This window comes from Pan troglodytes, chromosome 8 (genome assembly GCF_028858775.2).
Source record: "Pan troglodytes isolate AG18354 chromosome 8, NHGRI_mPanTro3-v2.0_pri, whole genome shotgun sequence".
In the NCBI taxonomy this organism is placed as follows: Eukaryota; Metazoa; Chordata; class Mammalia; order Primates; family Hominidae; genus Pan; species Pan troglodytes.
Genome location: NC_072406.2, coordinates 77,040,944 through 77,057,847, shown reverse-complemented (window position 1 = coordinate 77,057,847; position 16,904 = coordinate 77,040,944). Strand labels below are relative to the sequence as shown.

The window sequence follows — 16,904 nt, the reverse complement described above, 5'->3', positions numbered from 1 at the left end:
TGGGCTGTAGCCAATGGTTTGACTGGATGGTCAGGGAATTTGAAGAAACGTAATTGGAAAACTGCTGAGAAAGAAACATCGGGAAGAGATATATGAATATATACCTCTGAAGGAAAAAAAATGTTAAAATATGTGTGTCCCACAAGAATGCTCACCAAGAGGTGACCTCAGCAGTGGAGGGGGGTTTTGAAATCAAGTGGACAGAGTAACCCATTCTGTGAATACCAGTCAGCCTCTTTCCCCAACCACCCCTGTTATCACCCAACTGGCTTATGAATAAAGTGACCATGGTGATAGGAAAAGAGGTTAAGCATGGGCTCGGCAACATGGACTTTCATTCACCAAGGCTCACCTGGCTATGGCCTCTGCTGAGTGCCCAACATGCCAGCAGCAGAGACTGGCACTGAGTCCTCTATATGGCATTATTCCCCAAGGTGATCAGTCAGATACCTGGTGGCAGGTTGATTACACTGAATTATTTCCATCATGGAAGGTGTAGTATTTTGTCCCTATTGGAATGGACACTTACTCTGGGTTTTTCTTCCCTGAGTGCAGTGTTTCTGCCAAAGCTACCATATGTGGATCTACAGATTGCCTTTTACACTGCCATGGTATTCATCACAGCATTGCTTTTAATCAATGAAATCATGTCACAGCAAAAGAAATGTGGTAAGGAGGCCATGCTCATGGAATTCACTGGTCTTACCATGATCACCACCATTCTGAAGCAGCTTGCTTGATAGAGCAATAAAATGGCCTTTTGAAGGTTCAGTTACAGTGCAAGTGAGTGGCAAAACTTTGCAGGGCTAGGGTATGGTTTTTCAGAAGTCTGTATATGCTCTAAATTAGCCTCCAATATATGGCATTGTTTCTTTCATAGCCAGGATTCATGAGTCTGGAAATCAAGAGGTGGAAACAGGAGTAGCACCACACCTCTTATTGTCACCCTTGGAAATTCACTAACAAAATGTTTACTTCCTGTTCCCATGACATTCTGCTCTGCTGGCCTAGAGGTCTTGTTCAAGAAGGAAGAATGTTTCTACCAGGAGGCACAACAATGATTTCACTGAATTGGGATTTTTAAGACAAGTACCTGGCCACTTTGGGCTCCTCATCTCACTGAATCAACAGGTAAAGAAGGGAGTTATGGTGTTAGCTAGGGTGATTAATCCTGACTACCAAGGGGAAATTGAACTACTTCTCCAAAATGGAGGCAAAGAAGAATATGTCTGGCATACAGGAGATCCCTTAAAGTGTCTCTCAGTGTTACCATGCCCTGTAACTAAGGTCAATGGAAAACTACAACCCAATTCAAACAGGACTACTAATAAGTGAGACTCTTCAGGAATGAAGGTTTGGGTCACCCTACCAGGTAAACAACCACAATTAGCTAAGTTACTTGCTGAAAGCAAAGGAAATACAGAATGAGTAGTAGAAGATAGTTATAAATACCAGCTATAATCATATGACTAGTTACAGAAACAAGGACTCAAACTGCCATGAGTGTTTTCTTCTTATTTTGATATATATACACACACATATATGCATTTGATATGTACACATATATATACACACAAATACATCTGTGTGTATATATTTATATACATACATACATTAAGCCAATATCTTTGGTTTCTTTTCTCTCTTTTTTTCAATTATATAACATAAAATGTACCGACTTTATATCACCATTTTAGTATTATTAATTTTACATAATAGTATTTAAGAATGGGTTACCAGGAGAAGAGAAAACATCACTCATGGACTTTACCTTCTCTACTGGAAAACGGACCAATGTGCAGGATAGCTGTATCACGTTAGTTGGAATTAGGACCTTATTATTGTCTTTATTTAGGTATTTGGTATTTAAGAAGAGGTTTATAAATGCCAAGTTGATAAAGGGTAGGATTGTGATGATTAATTTTAGGTGTCAATTTGACTATGCTAAGGAATGACCCAATATATGGCAAAATATTATTTCAGGGTGTGTCTGTGAGGATGTTTTCAGAAGAAATCATTATTGAATCTGTAGGCCGAATGTGGAAGATTGCCCTCTTCAATGCTGATGGACACCACCCAACCTGTTGAGGGCCTGAATAGAACAAAAGGTAGAAGAACAGCAAGCTTGCTCTCTGCTTGAGTTGAGACATTCATCTTCTTCTGCCCTTGGAAATTTTGCTCCTGGTTTTCTGGCACTCAGACTTGGACTAGGATTGAAATCATCAGAATGTTGGAAGAAATATGGACAGTAGAGGCCATTCTGATGAGGTATCAAATGGAAATGAGCATGTTAGTTGACAATAGATAAAAAAAAATCTTTGTTACAAAGTGGCAAAGAGCTTTGCTGAATTGTATTTGTGTTCTAGTGTTTATTCGAAGCTACTTGGCTGAAGTTATTTCTAAGCAAAGTTGTGGAGGCTTAACTGTCCCTGACTGCTTATGGTAAGCTGAAAGAAGGATAAACGGTTTAAAGATGGAATTATTAAGCAACAAGGAAGCACAACTTAAAGATTTGAACATTTTTCAGCTTATTCATATGGAAAGAAAAAGAGACCTTTTCGTGGAAGAACATTAAGGACGTGGCCAAGATAAGGAGATTCATATAGATGTGAACCATGGACTTACTCAGCCACCAGAGCAGGAAAACTGCCAGTTTGACTTGAAGAAAAAGGACACAAAAAGGAATAAAGGAAGACTGTCCTACTTTCTGTATTTTATAGGACAGAACTATAGAGCTACTCAGCTTCAAATGTGCACTATTCTTTAAAACCGGAGAAGAATGACCTCAAAGGCAATTCAGAGATCATTAGGGCTGCCTCCTTGGTTTCAAAAGGGGAGACCATCACCTTTTTTTCAACAGGCCTAACAATTGTGCAAAGCTGTGGAGGCGGGACCACTGCCCCAGTGGTTTCAGAGGCAGGATTGTCACCCCAATGAGTCAGAAATGTACGACTACTGTCACTGTGTGCCTAAAAGGCACAACATTGAGCCGAAGAGGATTATTCTGAAGTCTTAAAATCTCATGGAGTTTGCTTTGTACTTTGTACTTCGTACTTACTTGGAATCTGTTACCCCTTTCTTTTTTCCTGATTTCTCTCTTTTGGAATGGAAATGTGTATTTTATGCCTGTCCCATGATTGCATTTTGGATACACATGAGTTGTTTGGTTTCACAATGTCACAGCTGGAGAGCAGTTGGCCTCAGGATTAACTGTACTTTATTTTATTTATTTATTTATTTATTTATTTATTTATTTACTTTTTTGAGATGGAGTCTCACTCTGTTGCCCAGGCTGGAGTGCAGTGGCACGATCTTGGCTCACTGCAAGCTCTGCCTGCCGGGTTCACGCCATTCTCCTGCCTCAGCCTCCCCAGCAGCTGGGACTACAGGCGCCTGTCACCACACCCAGCTAATTTTTTTGTATTTTTAGTAGAGACGGTGTTTCACCGTGTTAGCCAGGATGGTCTCCATCTCCTGACCTCGTGATCCGCCCGCCTCGGCCTCCCAAAGTGCTGGGATTACAGGCGTGAGCCACTGCGCCCGGCCAGGATTAACTGTACTTTAAATCTCATCCATATCTAATTTAGAGGGTATTTAGATGAGACCTTGGATTTTAGACTTTAGAGTTGATGATAGAACAAGTTAAGACCTTAGGGGCTGTTGAGATATAATGAATGCATTTTGCCTGTGAGAATAGCATGAGCTTTGGGGGACCAGAGGCAAAATGCTATAGACTGAATATTTGCTGTCCCCACCCCCAATTCATATGTTGAAATCCTAACCACCAATATGACGGTATTAGGTGGTGGTGGTGCCTTTTGCAGGTGATTAGATTTTGAGGGTGAAGCCCTCATTAATAAAATTTGTGCCCCTATGAAAGAGGCTCCCAATAACTCCCTTACCCCTTTTACTATGTGAGGACACAGAGAAAAGAAGACCACTATGCATCAAAGAGTGAGCCCACATCAGACTCTGAATCTGCTGGGATCTTGATCTTGGACTTCCCAGTCTCCAGAACCATGAGAAATAAATTTCTGTTGTTTATAAGCCACCTAAATATGCTACTTTGTAATAGCAGCCCTTGACTTAGACAGCTATGTTAAAGTTGAGATGCTCCTTGGATTTATAATGGTAAATATTGAGTTGGCTGTTGGCTATACAAGTTCAAAGCTTAAGAGAGACTTGCAGGATAGAGATTTAACTTGGAGAGGTTTTTAATCATATTGACAATATTTAGAAATATGAAATTAGGTGAGATAACCTAGAAGAGGTTCAAGAACTTAGTTCTGAGGTCATCCAAGAAGAAAGAAAGATATAAAGAAAGCACCAAAGGAGACTAAAGAGGATCAGCTATTGAGTTAGAAAGAGAATAATGAGGGTGGGATGCCAGAAGTCAAGTGCAGAAAAATAAAAACAATTAGATGAAGACTGAGATTTGACTCTTAGTGATAGATTGGATTATTATTTGCAACTTTCCACACTCTCTCTGAATTGGAATTATACTTCTCCTATCCTATGCAGCATAACTTAACAGTACACTCCTACAGTGAGTGGAATTTCTTTTCCTAACATTGTTAATATAGGGCTCATGGACATTACTTGCTTCAGCCAATGGAATGTTAGCAAATGCAATATAAAAAGATGCCATAAAGATTTGCACAATTTGGTTCAATCTCTTATGCTCTTGCTAGTTATTCTGACAAAAACATGCCATCATTCACTATGAAAAAAATATGCTCTGGATAGCAGCTGGGCTAGGGATGATGAGAGAAATGGCCAGCTTGAATCCAATCCAAATAAACAAGCCACCTAAAGCAAAGCCACTTATCTATGCCCATCCTAAATTAGTCCAGCTGTACTCAACCTGCAACATGCGGCCCGAAAATAAATTTTTTTGTAACCCACTGAGATTCTGAAGTTGTTATGCAGCATTAATTTGGCAATAGCTGGATAATTCAGTGTTGTATTTGGCAGTTTAATGTCATGTAGTTATTTTGCCAGTGCTATTTCAGAGTCATGTCCAGAACAAAACTCTGATTAGAGTGGATTAAAAAAAACAAAAACAAAAACAAAAAAACCGGAGGAAAATACAGAGAGAATGTATAACAAACTTTTTTGAGAATCACATATATAAATGGGAAAAAAAATTCAATGATATAAATTAGGCTATAAATGTATAGTAAAAATAAATTGTCTTCATTTATTTCTTGTGTTTCAAAAAACTATAGTCAGGTTAGTCACAGTGGCTCACACCTGTAATCTTGGCACTTCGGGAGGCTAAGGCAGGAAAATCTTTTGAGCCCAAGAGTTTTAGACCAGCCTGGGCAAGTTAGGGAGACCTCATCTCTGAAAGAGAGAAAAAAAGAAAATAGCCGGGCATTGTGGCATGTGCCTTTAGTTCCAACTACTCGTGAGACTGAGGTGGAAGGATCACTTGAGCCCAGGAGGTTAAGGCTGCAGTGAGCTATAATCACACCACTGCACTCCAGCTTGGTTGACAGAGTGAGACCCCGTCTCAAGAAACAAACAAACAAAAAAGTATAATCATGGGGTATCTTTCACAATTTAACTTCAAGTAATATGTTTGGTTCTTAAGTAAGTATACATCCATAGGGAATACCAGGTGTATTAGTCTGTTCTCACACTGCTAATAAAGACATACACAAAACTGGGTAATCTATAAAGAAAAGAGGTTTAATTGACTCACAGTTCCACATGGCTGGGGAGGCCTCATGATCATGGTGGAAGGCAAATGGGGAACAAAATCATGGTGGCAAGCAAGACAGCTTGTTCAGGGGAACTCCTATTTATAAAACCATTGGATCTCATGAGACTTATTCACTACCATGAGAACGGTATGGGGGAAACTGCCTCCATGATTCAATTATCTTCACCCAGCCCCGCCCTTGACATGTGGGGATTATTACAATTCAAGGTGAGATCTGGGTGGGGACATGCCCAAACCATCTCACCAGGAAAAGGAAAGCGTTTTATTAATTTGGTCTATATTAGCTAAAACTGAGCCTTGAGAATGAATAAGATTCTTAAGACTCAGAACTGTGTTGTATTAAAAGCATCATAATCTGCATAATCTTTTCTGATTTCCTCCACTTAGTTAAATGGAATGCCACTAGAAATAAAAAAAAATCCTTTCACTCTCCAACCCCATCTTGACACTACTCCTGGGACTATCTTAAATTTAGAGCAAGTATTCTTGCCTCAACAGTATGCTAAGAAGTTTAATTAACAGAAAATTATATTTCACACCTATGTCAAGTATGAAATACATGCATAGAAAATAAGCATGCAAATCATGGGCAAACTTGCTTTACAGAACCCATCTGCCAGACATACTAAAATGGCATTATTTACCTTTTCTTGAGCAGGTAGCTAATTTCTGTGGGAATTTTTAGATGTTAAACCTCAGAAATTCTCAGAAATCCTGTTTTCTTTGCACTATGTACATGAAAAGAGTGAAAGCAAACAAAAACAAAAAATCTCTATTTGTAGTTTAGCACCTCTGGCCCCTCCTCTTTGACTGAGAAGAGATCAGATGTCCAAATATCCTGCCCCTAGAGAGAGCACTCAGATGGACCTCAGAAGGATGTTGAAGTCTGTGGGCTCCCCAGAAAGCTGAGATAGTTATATGTGAGCCCTTTTCAGGCAGGGATAGGAGAGCTTTCACTAAAACTAGTGAAATCACTTAAGCCAGAGACTTATGGATATCCATTCTAGGGAGACAACTCATCTTTTGGCCTGAAGTTATTAGATTATTTTTCTCCATTACTTTGCTGTTTTTGCTCTTGAGAAAAGAGGGTTTTTTCATCTTTCCTATGTTATCCTGAGAGTCAAATATGGCGAATAGTCGAATGGGGATAATATCTCACGAAGTCATTCTGAGGATCAGATAATTTCTGGGTGGATGGCAAGCCAGATACCTCTTTGTTGTTTGCATGTGTTTTTTCAGTTATAGAACTTTCAAAGATGAGATTGGAGTTTAGAGATATGTCCTTAAATCGTGGGACAATGACAATCCTACATGCATTCGACAAACATTTATTGAACACTTGGTAAACCAGATAACACAATCCCTGCATTCATGTAGCTTTCATTTTAGTGGTAGACAGAATGTACTACAAAGGAACAAATAAAATAATTGCAGATAGTGACAACAGCTAACATGACTAGATAAAGTTGTTCTTTTGAGTAGTCAGATAAAAAGCCTTTCAGAAGAAATGACGATTGAACTGAAACCTGGCTTATGAGAAAGTGCCAGCCAAGCAAAATCTGTGGGAAAAGCATTCAAAGCAAAAGAAAAAACAAGTGAAATACTCTTAGGGGGAAAAAAATGACCTTGGCGTGCTTTAGATGAATTCTACATAACTAGAATGTAGTAAAAATAGGGAGACTATAAGGTCAGAAAAATAGATAAATAGGGATTGGATCATGTATGAAGTATGTTACCCTTTGAAAAACATGCATTATATCTTTTAGTAATGATGATAATATTTGAAATACAAGTTGACCCATTGCAAAAGCCTGGTAATGATTTGTGAGAAGAGATACAGTATTAGGATAATGAATTCATATTGCTAAGCCACGGTAGACATAAAAAAGATTGCCTCTATGTGATAAAAACTTAAATAAATATCTAGGAAGAAAACAGGCCTTCAAAAAATCCTGTATCAGCTATATGGCTTGTCTATATTACTCTCAATATTGGCATTTTAGGGATCATCCCAATATTCCATTTATTTTTTTAAAATACACTTTTCCTTCAAGTAGTTTTAGATTTACAGAAAAATTGAGAAAATAGTGTAGAGTTCCCATGTAGCCTATGCTCTGTTTCCTCCATTGTTAACATCTTATATTGGTATGGTATATTTTTCACAATTAAGGAACTAATATTGATACATTATAATTAACTAAATCCATACTTAATTTAGATTTTCTTTTTTTTTTTTTTTTTTTGAGACAAGAGTTTCACTCTGCTGCTCAGGCTGCAGTGCAATGGCATGGTCTCAGCTCACTGCAACCTCCACCTTCTGGGTTCAAGTGATTCTCCTGCCTCAGCCTCCCTAGTAGCTGGGATTACAGGCATGTACCACCAAGCCCAGCTAATTTTTGTATTTTTTAGTAAAGATGGGGGTTTCACCATGTTGGCCAGGCTGGTCTGGCCTGACGTCAGGTGATCCGCCCACCTTGGCCTCCCAAAGTGCTGGGATTACAGGCATGAGCCAGTGCACCTGGCCTAGATTTCTTAAATGCCTTTTGTTGTTGTTCCAGCGTAGCATGGTAGATTGAGTTGTCGTGTGCCTCTATGGTCCCTTGCTTATCACAGTGTCTCAGATTTTCCTTAATTTTGATGACCTTCACAATTTTGAGGAGCACTGGGCAGCTATTTTATAAAACGTCCTTTAATTTGGATTTGTCTGATGTTTTTCTTATGATTAGACTAAGAGTATGTAGTTTTAAGAATACCACAAAAGTAAAGTGCCATTTTGATCACATCATACCAAGGAACATAGTATTAAGATGACTTATCACTGTTGATCACCTGGCTATGGTAGTTATTTTTAGGTATTCAACTGTAACGTTACTCTTCTCTCTGCCCCCTTAGGAAACAGCTTCCTCATTGGAGTAGATTACTTACATGCAGTGTCTCTTGTTTTCAGTCTTACAAACTCTGCCCATTTCTAAAGTTATTTTGGTTGACATTTCCCTCCACCCCCACCCCTTCAGTGAGGTTATTTTATAAACTTATCATACAGTTATATCAAAGTTTGCATTCCATACTGGGATCCTCCCTAAATGATTTGTTTAAATTTGCATACACTAAGGTTCATTATTCTTGCTGCAATATTCTATAGGTTTTCACAAATGCATTGTCATGGATCTACAACTTAACTATCATACAGAATAGTTTCACAACCCTAAAAGTTTCCCTATGTTTTATCTATTTAACCTTCTTCCCTCCTTCAACACCTGGAAATCACTTGTTATCCTTGCTATAGTTTCATCTTTCCAGAATATCATGTAATTGGAATCATGTGGCATATAGTCTGGCAAAATGTTTTCCTTGGAGTGTAGACCTGTCTTAGTCTGTTTGTGTTGCTATAAAGGAGTAGATTAAGCTGGGTAATTCATAAAGAAAAGTGGTTTACTTGGTGCATGGTTCTGAAGACTGTACAAAAAGCATGGCACCAGCATTGCTTCTGGTCAGAGTTTCAGGGAGCTACCACTCATGGCAGAAAAGCCAGCTATGCAGAAAACATATGGTGAAAGACGCAAGAAAGAGAGAAGGAAGAAGGTGCCAAGCTCTTTTTAACAACCAGATCTCATGGGAACTAACAGAGTGAGAATTCACTCATATCTTCCCCCTCCACCAGGGAGGGGATTAATCTATTTATGGAGGATCTGCTCCCATGAGCCAAACATCTCCCATTAGGCCCTACCTCCAACATTGGGGATTAGGTTTCAACATAAGGTTTAGGGGACAAACATCCAAAATGCAGCAAGGAATTTGATATGGAGCACTCCATGGGTAAATTTTATGGTGATTCTTCTTTTCCCATTGTCAGAGCCACAAGGGGGGTTGTCTCCTGGATCTTCACTATAAGAACTGGGTAGGACTATTGGGGGAGAACCCAAGATAGAGTGAGCTCCCACTAAGACTATGGCCCCATGCATTTCTCACTATCATGCCAGTGTACACTTACACTCTAAAAACTGGTCAAAGTGATCATGTAAGTGCTCCAACAGCTGATGGCCCCAGTGGCTTCTCTTCCAGATTTCAGAGTGGGAATTTGCTCTGCAACTTCAGTTTTCTGTTGAGTACAATAAAAGTCATTGGTTTTTAGTTTGTTTAGATTTTCATATTGTAAGGACGGGCCTGGCAACTTCTAAGTTATTTCCATGTGGAAACTAAAACTACAAGGCCTTTACTTATTTTTCCTTAAATATGTTAATAACTTCTTACATTTTTCCTTTCTCAGGCACTGTGTTACTCACACTAAACTTACTGTCTTCCTGGGTGTTTTCATACAGTTAAGTACATTCTTAAGGAACCTCAACAAATTATACTGTCTCTTTGTCCTGTACTTTTTTTGTCTTTATTTTGTTTGCATTTTTTCTTTTGTTTTTTCATAGTGGGTTCCCAATAAATTATTACCTGCATACATTACTAATTAATTAATAACATAGAGATATAAAATGAGAATAATAAATTCAGTTTTCAAAGCTACAAGATTAAAAATGCCATGCTAACTTATTTTACATCAGTTTTATACTTGGGTTCTTTGTGACATAAGGAAGATAATAATAATTTTAAACAATAATAACCTATGCTATAAGCTAAAGAAAACCTACTAGAGATTATATGGTTATCATTAAGGTGACACCTTTTACATCAAAACATATTGTCATCATCACCAGCAGAAAATTTACAAAGGTCAATCTGGGAACTAAATGACTCATCTAGAGAGCAATTTGTCTTTATTTGCTTAACATAAACCCTTATCACTTAGTGACATTCATTATGCAGTTGTAATAAACTTAATAATAATCCTTGAATTAAAACTTTTATGCAAAATAATTTTATATTATATGTATTATAATTTTATATCCTTGAATTTTTATTCCTTGAATTAAGATTTCATGCAAAATAAAATAATTTTATATGATTTTTATATTAATTGTAATTTTATATTTTTATGCAATAATAACATAACTCATTTCTAAGTGGATCTAAAGAAGAAAAATCTCTTCCAAGAATTCAGCATTATGAGATATATCACCTGTTCCATTCATTTTACTGTTTTTCCTCCAGTGTACGTAGGGATCTTTTATTTTTCTCTGAATTGTGGCCAAAGCCAAAGAAATAATTCAAAATATAACATTGTTACCCAGACCCTACATTTATATTCTCTGTTATTTGGAGGTGATATGTTACGAAAAAATTCTACACATGACTTAAAAGTAAATATTTTAGCATCTGAGTCCTTCAAACTGACTTCAACCTTTATTGAACTTCAGACTTCTCCAAAAATACTCATGTTTTCGTTAAATCAACTGGTGACAGAAAGACACAAGGTCTCTGCCCATGTCTAACAAGGAATAAATTACCTATAAAACCACCAAAGTAAGTAAGTAAAGTACTTTACTCAGGAAGACCCAGTTTCTCATAGTATCTAGGTGTTTTTAAAGAGGGTTTGTGGAAGAGGCATTAACTCTTTCAGATCAGCCAAGGTCCGAATACATTGAAGCAATAACACAATTTTGACTTGAGAACAATATAAAGTAGTCATATAATGTAATGTAATATAATATAATGAAGTGTACTGAAAGGAACTTAAAGCCCTGGAAACTGGGTTCCAGTCTGGTTCTCACATTAATTTATGTACACAAATTTGAATCTAATGAATGCTAAACTTACTAGCTTTATTCATCCCATATATTTACTGGGTTTTTCACCTCATCCCCAGTAATTAGGTTTAACTGATAAGACATGTTATATAAAAGGCTGAATCCAATCTAAAAGAACAAGCCACTTTCTCATAAGTGTCATCTAGTAAGTTACTGTTTGGCATTGTGTTTCCTTGAATTTACATAAGCTATTATGAAAGAAGAGATAATTTTGATAACTTAGTTTTTTTTAAGATTCTTTCTTCAGTTATCTTACTATTTCCATGATGCTTCTTATGAGAAACCTCCAATTCTTTCCATTCCCTACACACTATTTTCTATGTGTAAGTTATTCATTGATGGAATGGCAATAATCTAACATACATTGATTCATGCTCCTCTGTGTTAAGGTGTTACAGTATTATTATTCTCAGAATCCCTGCCATTTTCTCCTTTTCCAGGAAAGCTGAGAACTGGATACCTTATTAAGCCCAATTCCAATAAATAAGTGCCTAAGCCTACCTTCTGAGCAAATAACTGCCTTCTGAGAAATGCATCTATAGACTCAAGTCTTTCTGTCTCTTTAAATGTGTCCCATAGAGAAAGGTGGAATGTCCCAGTGGATAAGTTAGGCAAGTGTTATCTGCTCTGTAAATGCAATCTCCCTTACAGGCAGATCCCAAGCTCCGGACTTGGGAGAGTACATAGAGCAGCATGGAAAGACTGCTTCTGGCTAGAATTCTAAGTTGCATTTTCCTATTCAGATTTAGCACATTAACATTAATAAATGTATTCTCTCCCACATGACTTCCAAATCTAACTACTAAAACTTCAATATGGAAAAAAAAGTATTGTGAATATGGAAATATACATTTTTCTTTTAAATTCCTTAAACAAGAGTTCATTGACATAAACTTGGAAAAGTTAATCATAGACACGTATTTATTATTTATATACTTATTTTTTAATATGATGTACCAAAACATTAACTTGTGGTAAGATAACAAATTCATCTATATTATTTGGTTCTATGGATCATTTTGTGATATAAAAGCACACACACTTGTATACATGCACTATGGGAAACTACAAATAACTCAAGTAAAAGCTCTTTTGTATAAATGTCTTCAATGATTCTGTACCAAATTGGATTATTTCCTCTGTAGACATCATGACTCAAGCAGTATACCTTTAATTATTTTTCTATTTGTGCTTAAACAAAAGCATTTGTTTTTATAGTCCACATTTAAAAAATATGGTTGAATATAAAAATATCGATCAAATTTGTTATTTTTAAAAAAGGTTCCCTTAACTAATCCTGATGGGAATTTCAGTGGAAGTAGATAATTTGAGCTAGATATAATACTAGAACAATTCCTCTCTGGGGAGGTTTGATAAGACTCATTATAGAACCAATTACTATGTGCAGGTGAATCGTTAGACTGTGGAGATGCTGCATGGTCATATAACTATCTTCACTAAGTCCTGCTACTGCTATACTAGCATAGCCTTATTGCTGCCTGTGAAGACTGATCAACCTCAGCTCCAAGAACACACTTAACTTGATGTAACCTTAGCTTTTGTGGCTACACAGACTCTACAAGCAAGTTGATTTCATTGTTCCCCCTTTGCAATTAGTCTACTAGTCTCTATTTCTCTTTTACTGTTGCATTATTATTCTTTCCTTATAAACCCATTTTCTCTGCTTCCCGATGCACTTAAGGGAACACCTCTTCCCACTCCCCTCTCCCCCGCCCCAGTTCTAGAGTTCATTGCTGAGCACTAATTTTTAATTGTTGGGAGAGAGAAGATGTTTGTCACAGTTTATTTGGGTATTTACTTTGGTTTTGGTTGGAGAGCAGGAGGCAAGTGGGGGGAATGGGGAGAAGGTGAATCTCAAGTAGTTCAAATAATACAAATATGGTTGTCACTTTTGTGGCAAATATCTGGGAATGCCTACACCAAAATCCTAATATGGAAAGTAAAATTTTATTTTAAAAATGCATTATCCATCTGCTTTTTGTAGTGTTTCTACTGTGATCACATTACATTTGTTTCTTAACCTCTTTTATGAGCAAAGAATGGCAAAATTAAATCTAAGACTACCAATTTTATCAAGTTAGCTAGATTTCTTAAATAATAAAATACAAAGTTAATATTTCATAATGGAAATGAGCATGCTCATACACTGCTAACACAACTTAAATAGTTACAATCTTCTTTCAGTGGCAATTTGGCAATCTGCATGTGAGTCCTTAAATCAGTGCATTAGCTTTTAGTAATTTCACTCAAGGGAAAAATTAAGAATGTGTACACAGACACAGAAAGAAAAATGCATATCACATGAGTTTATTATAATTATAAGAAATTATAGGAAATTATGCCTTATTCTATGAAACTTATTAAAAATAATTTTGATTGAGTTGTGTAACAAATTCTATGCAATCCTTTTTAAATGGTGATAGGGAAAACCCTTCAGTGACATGGAAAATTGTTCTGTGTTTATTTTTAAGTTAAGGAAAGGTAGATAAAATACTTTATGGTTTATCAACCGCAATATTTTTGTAATAGGTAGTCTTCAGCTTTTATGTGCTCAACATTCACACAGCCAAATTTTTGTATGTTATTTAACAATTGTATTTCTTGATCAGTCTTGCTAGTAGTTAACATTGTTCATTATTTAAAAAACCAAATTTGTCTCATTTTCTTTCTTTTTTACTTATTTCTACTCTTATTGTTTTTATTTCTGTTCTTCTATTTATTTAGTGGTTCATTTGCTCTCCTTTATCTACATTCATAAAGTGAAACATATATGCAAACCTGTTTTCCTTTGAAAGAAGTAGCATATCCATGTAAGGCAATAACTTTCTCTCTAAATAACGCTCTAACTCCATCTCCCAGATATTCAGTTTTCATAATCATCATTTGGGGAAAATTTCTCTGTGATGAATAACGTTCTTTAGAATTGTGTCATTTAATTTTCATATATTTGGGACTTTTTGATATCTTATTTTTATTAATTTCTTTAATATTATTTTTCTGATTTATAATTTAGTACTCTTACAGTGCATATTGTATAATATTTGAACAATTAGAAACTCAAGAAACATTTGATCAAACTTTGTGAACATTTCCTATGAATTTCAAAGAACAAATATTTTGTTATTGTGTGTCATATTCTATAAATAGCAATTTATTCAAGATGATTAATAGTATTGGTCACATTTTTATATTATTATGAGCCTTTTTTGGACTTGTTTTATCAATTAGTGAGAGATAATAAACTCGTATGCTTTTGCCTTTGGTTTCCTCAATTTTGCTTCATATATCTTGTGTCCTGTTATTACATGCAAACACATTTATAACTGTTAATTCTTCCTCATCATTTGACCTTTATATCTGTATGTAATGTCCCTATTTTGTTCTGGTGCACTTGTCTTAAATGAATCGTATACACATCCAAATTTTTCAGTGAATCCAAGCAAATTTAACAGCTTTTGTTGAGCAAAAGTGTCATCTGCCATAACAACTCCCACAATTCTAACACACAAACTGCAGACAAACTTCTTTCATGCTCCAATGTGTATGTTTATGCCTCAGGATTTGCTAACACTTCTGCAGTGGAAAACATTTGCTGTCGAAACAAATAGTTCCTTCATAAATCCCCAACTTGGCTGTGAAGATACTGACAATTTTGTTGATTTTACAAACAATCATCAGTCATGTCTCATCCAAGTAAAAATATGTTATTTGTCCATAGAAAGCTATGTTATATAAATAATAAATTTAAGGAAAAACATATCCCATTACATAATCATTATAATTGTACATTAATGTGTTTATTTTTTCATTACATATTTATTTTTTGTCTACTTTGCACAAGGTACTAAGGTTACAAAAACGAGTAAGAAGAGACGGTAAAGGGCATGGCTCTACCCCCAAATAAAGAGATGGAATATAAAAGCGAAGAATTGGCTGGGTGTGGTGGCTCACCCTTGTATTCCGAGCACTTTGGGAAGCTGAGGTGGGCAGATCACTTGACGTCAGGAGTTCTAAACCAGCCTGGCCAACATGGTGAAACTCCATCTCTACTAAAAATACAAAAAAAAAAAAAAAAAAGCCAGACATGGTGGCATACATCTGTAATCCCAGCTACTCGGGAGGCTGAGGCAGGAGAAGATCTTGAACCTGGTAGGTGGAGGTTTCAGTGAACCAAGATCACGCCACTGCAGTCCAGAATGGGTGACAGAGTGAGACTCTGTCTCAAAAAATAAAATAAATAAATGAAAATGAAAAATATATGTACATTTAGAATACATGATATAAGCCATACACAGTGGCTCATGCCTATAATCCCAGCTCTTAGTGGGGCTATAGGGTATTTGGACAGAAATATTGAGACTTATTTAAATGACTTTTGCATAAAAGTTGAATGTAGATTAAAGAAAGTGCCTTTGAGGCAAAAATTTGCAAGAGAAAATGCATATGTTTAGAAATAAATGTGAAATGTTAAAGGGAAATTTGGTAGAAATTTGGCTAAAGTCAATTGTTCATGTTAAGAGAAGAGTGATAACTAATGTTGGATATTTCATACATGCTACACTGAAGACTGTTTTTAATGTTGGGACATTGCTTCACTAAGAATTTTTGAGATGGAGGAAGCCAATGAAAAGACTGAAGTGGGTAGCTGACACCAATATGTTTAGTATGGACTAGATGAGAAAGAGAAGTGAGGTTGTCATAGCAACGAAGACACTATTGCAGTGGTCTAATTACATCATTGCATTCATTTTTCTAAGGATGATTTTTGTGTGTTTGTAAGAAGAGCATTTTTTATATTAGTTAATTGTTTTGAAAATGGACGAAGTGTAGAAACAGTAGAATAGGCACTTCTGGTTACGCCAACATGAAACAGTACTGATACATTCTTTGTGGAGAATGTCTAAATGTAGCAAAGTAATCTAAATAGAGATGTTTCAGATTAAAATGTTACATGATCTCCTTATTAATGTTACTTGAGTGCATATTTCAGCACTCTAGGAACTGATTTTATTATTAAAACTATATTTTCTAAATCTCAATTTCTGGATCTCCAGTTTCAGAGTCACTTGTTGATAATTGTTGAAAATGTAGATTCCTGAATCTCACTTCATGCTTACTAAATCAGAATTCCTGGAGGTGGGACCAGGAATTTGCATTTATTTAATGAAAAAGATAAGTGTTTCTTAAGCACATGAGGGTGAATTCAAACTCAGCTTTGTTTTTTTTCTTTTCTGCCCCCATGAATACTGTAAGATATTTCTGTGCTTTATGTTAGTGCTACCCCTTGAGTAGTTGTGAGTGTGTTTACATATACATGTGCTATGATTTAAGCAATTGATTTAAGCACTTATGCACTGAAGTTTATGAACAGACATGCTTAACACTGCAGGAAAGAAATTTACAACCAATAACTTCTGTTCACAATGAAAGAAAAACTACTAAAGAAATGGAACTACCTT

At 36.1% G+C, this 16,904-nt stretch overlaps 1 long non-coding RNA gene across 2 annotated transcripts in view; it reads right to left on the bottom strand.

The window, feature by feature from the left end:
• LOC134807173 (uncharacterized) overlaps nucleotides 1–16,904 on the bottom strand; it is a 127,381-nt gene that overhangs the window by 63,776 nt on the left and 46,701 nt on the right. For both annotated transcript variants that reach the window (XR_010146907.1, XR_010146908.1), the window contains exon 3: nucleotides 9,720–9,827. This is a non-coding gene — a long non-coding RNA (uncharacterized LOC134807173). The remainder of the gene's footprint in view (nucleotides 1–9,719; nucleotides 9,828–16,904) is intronic.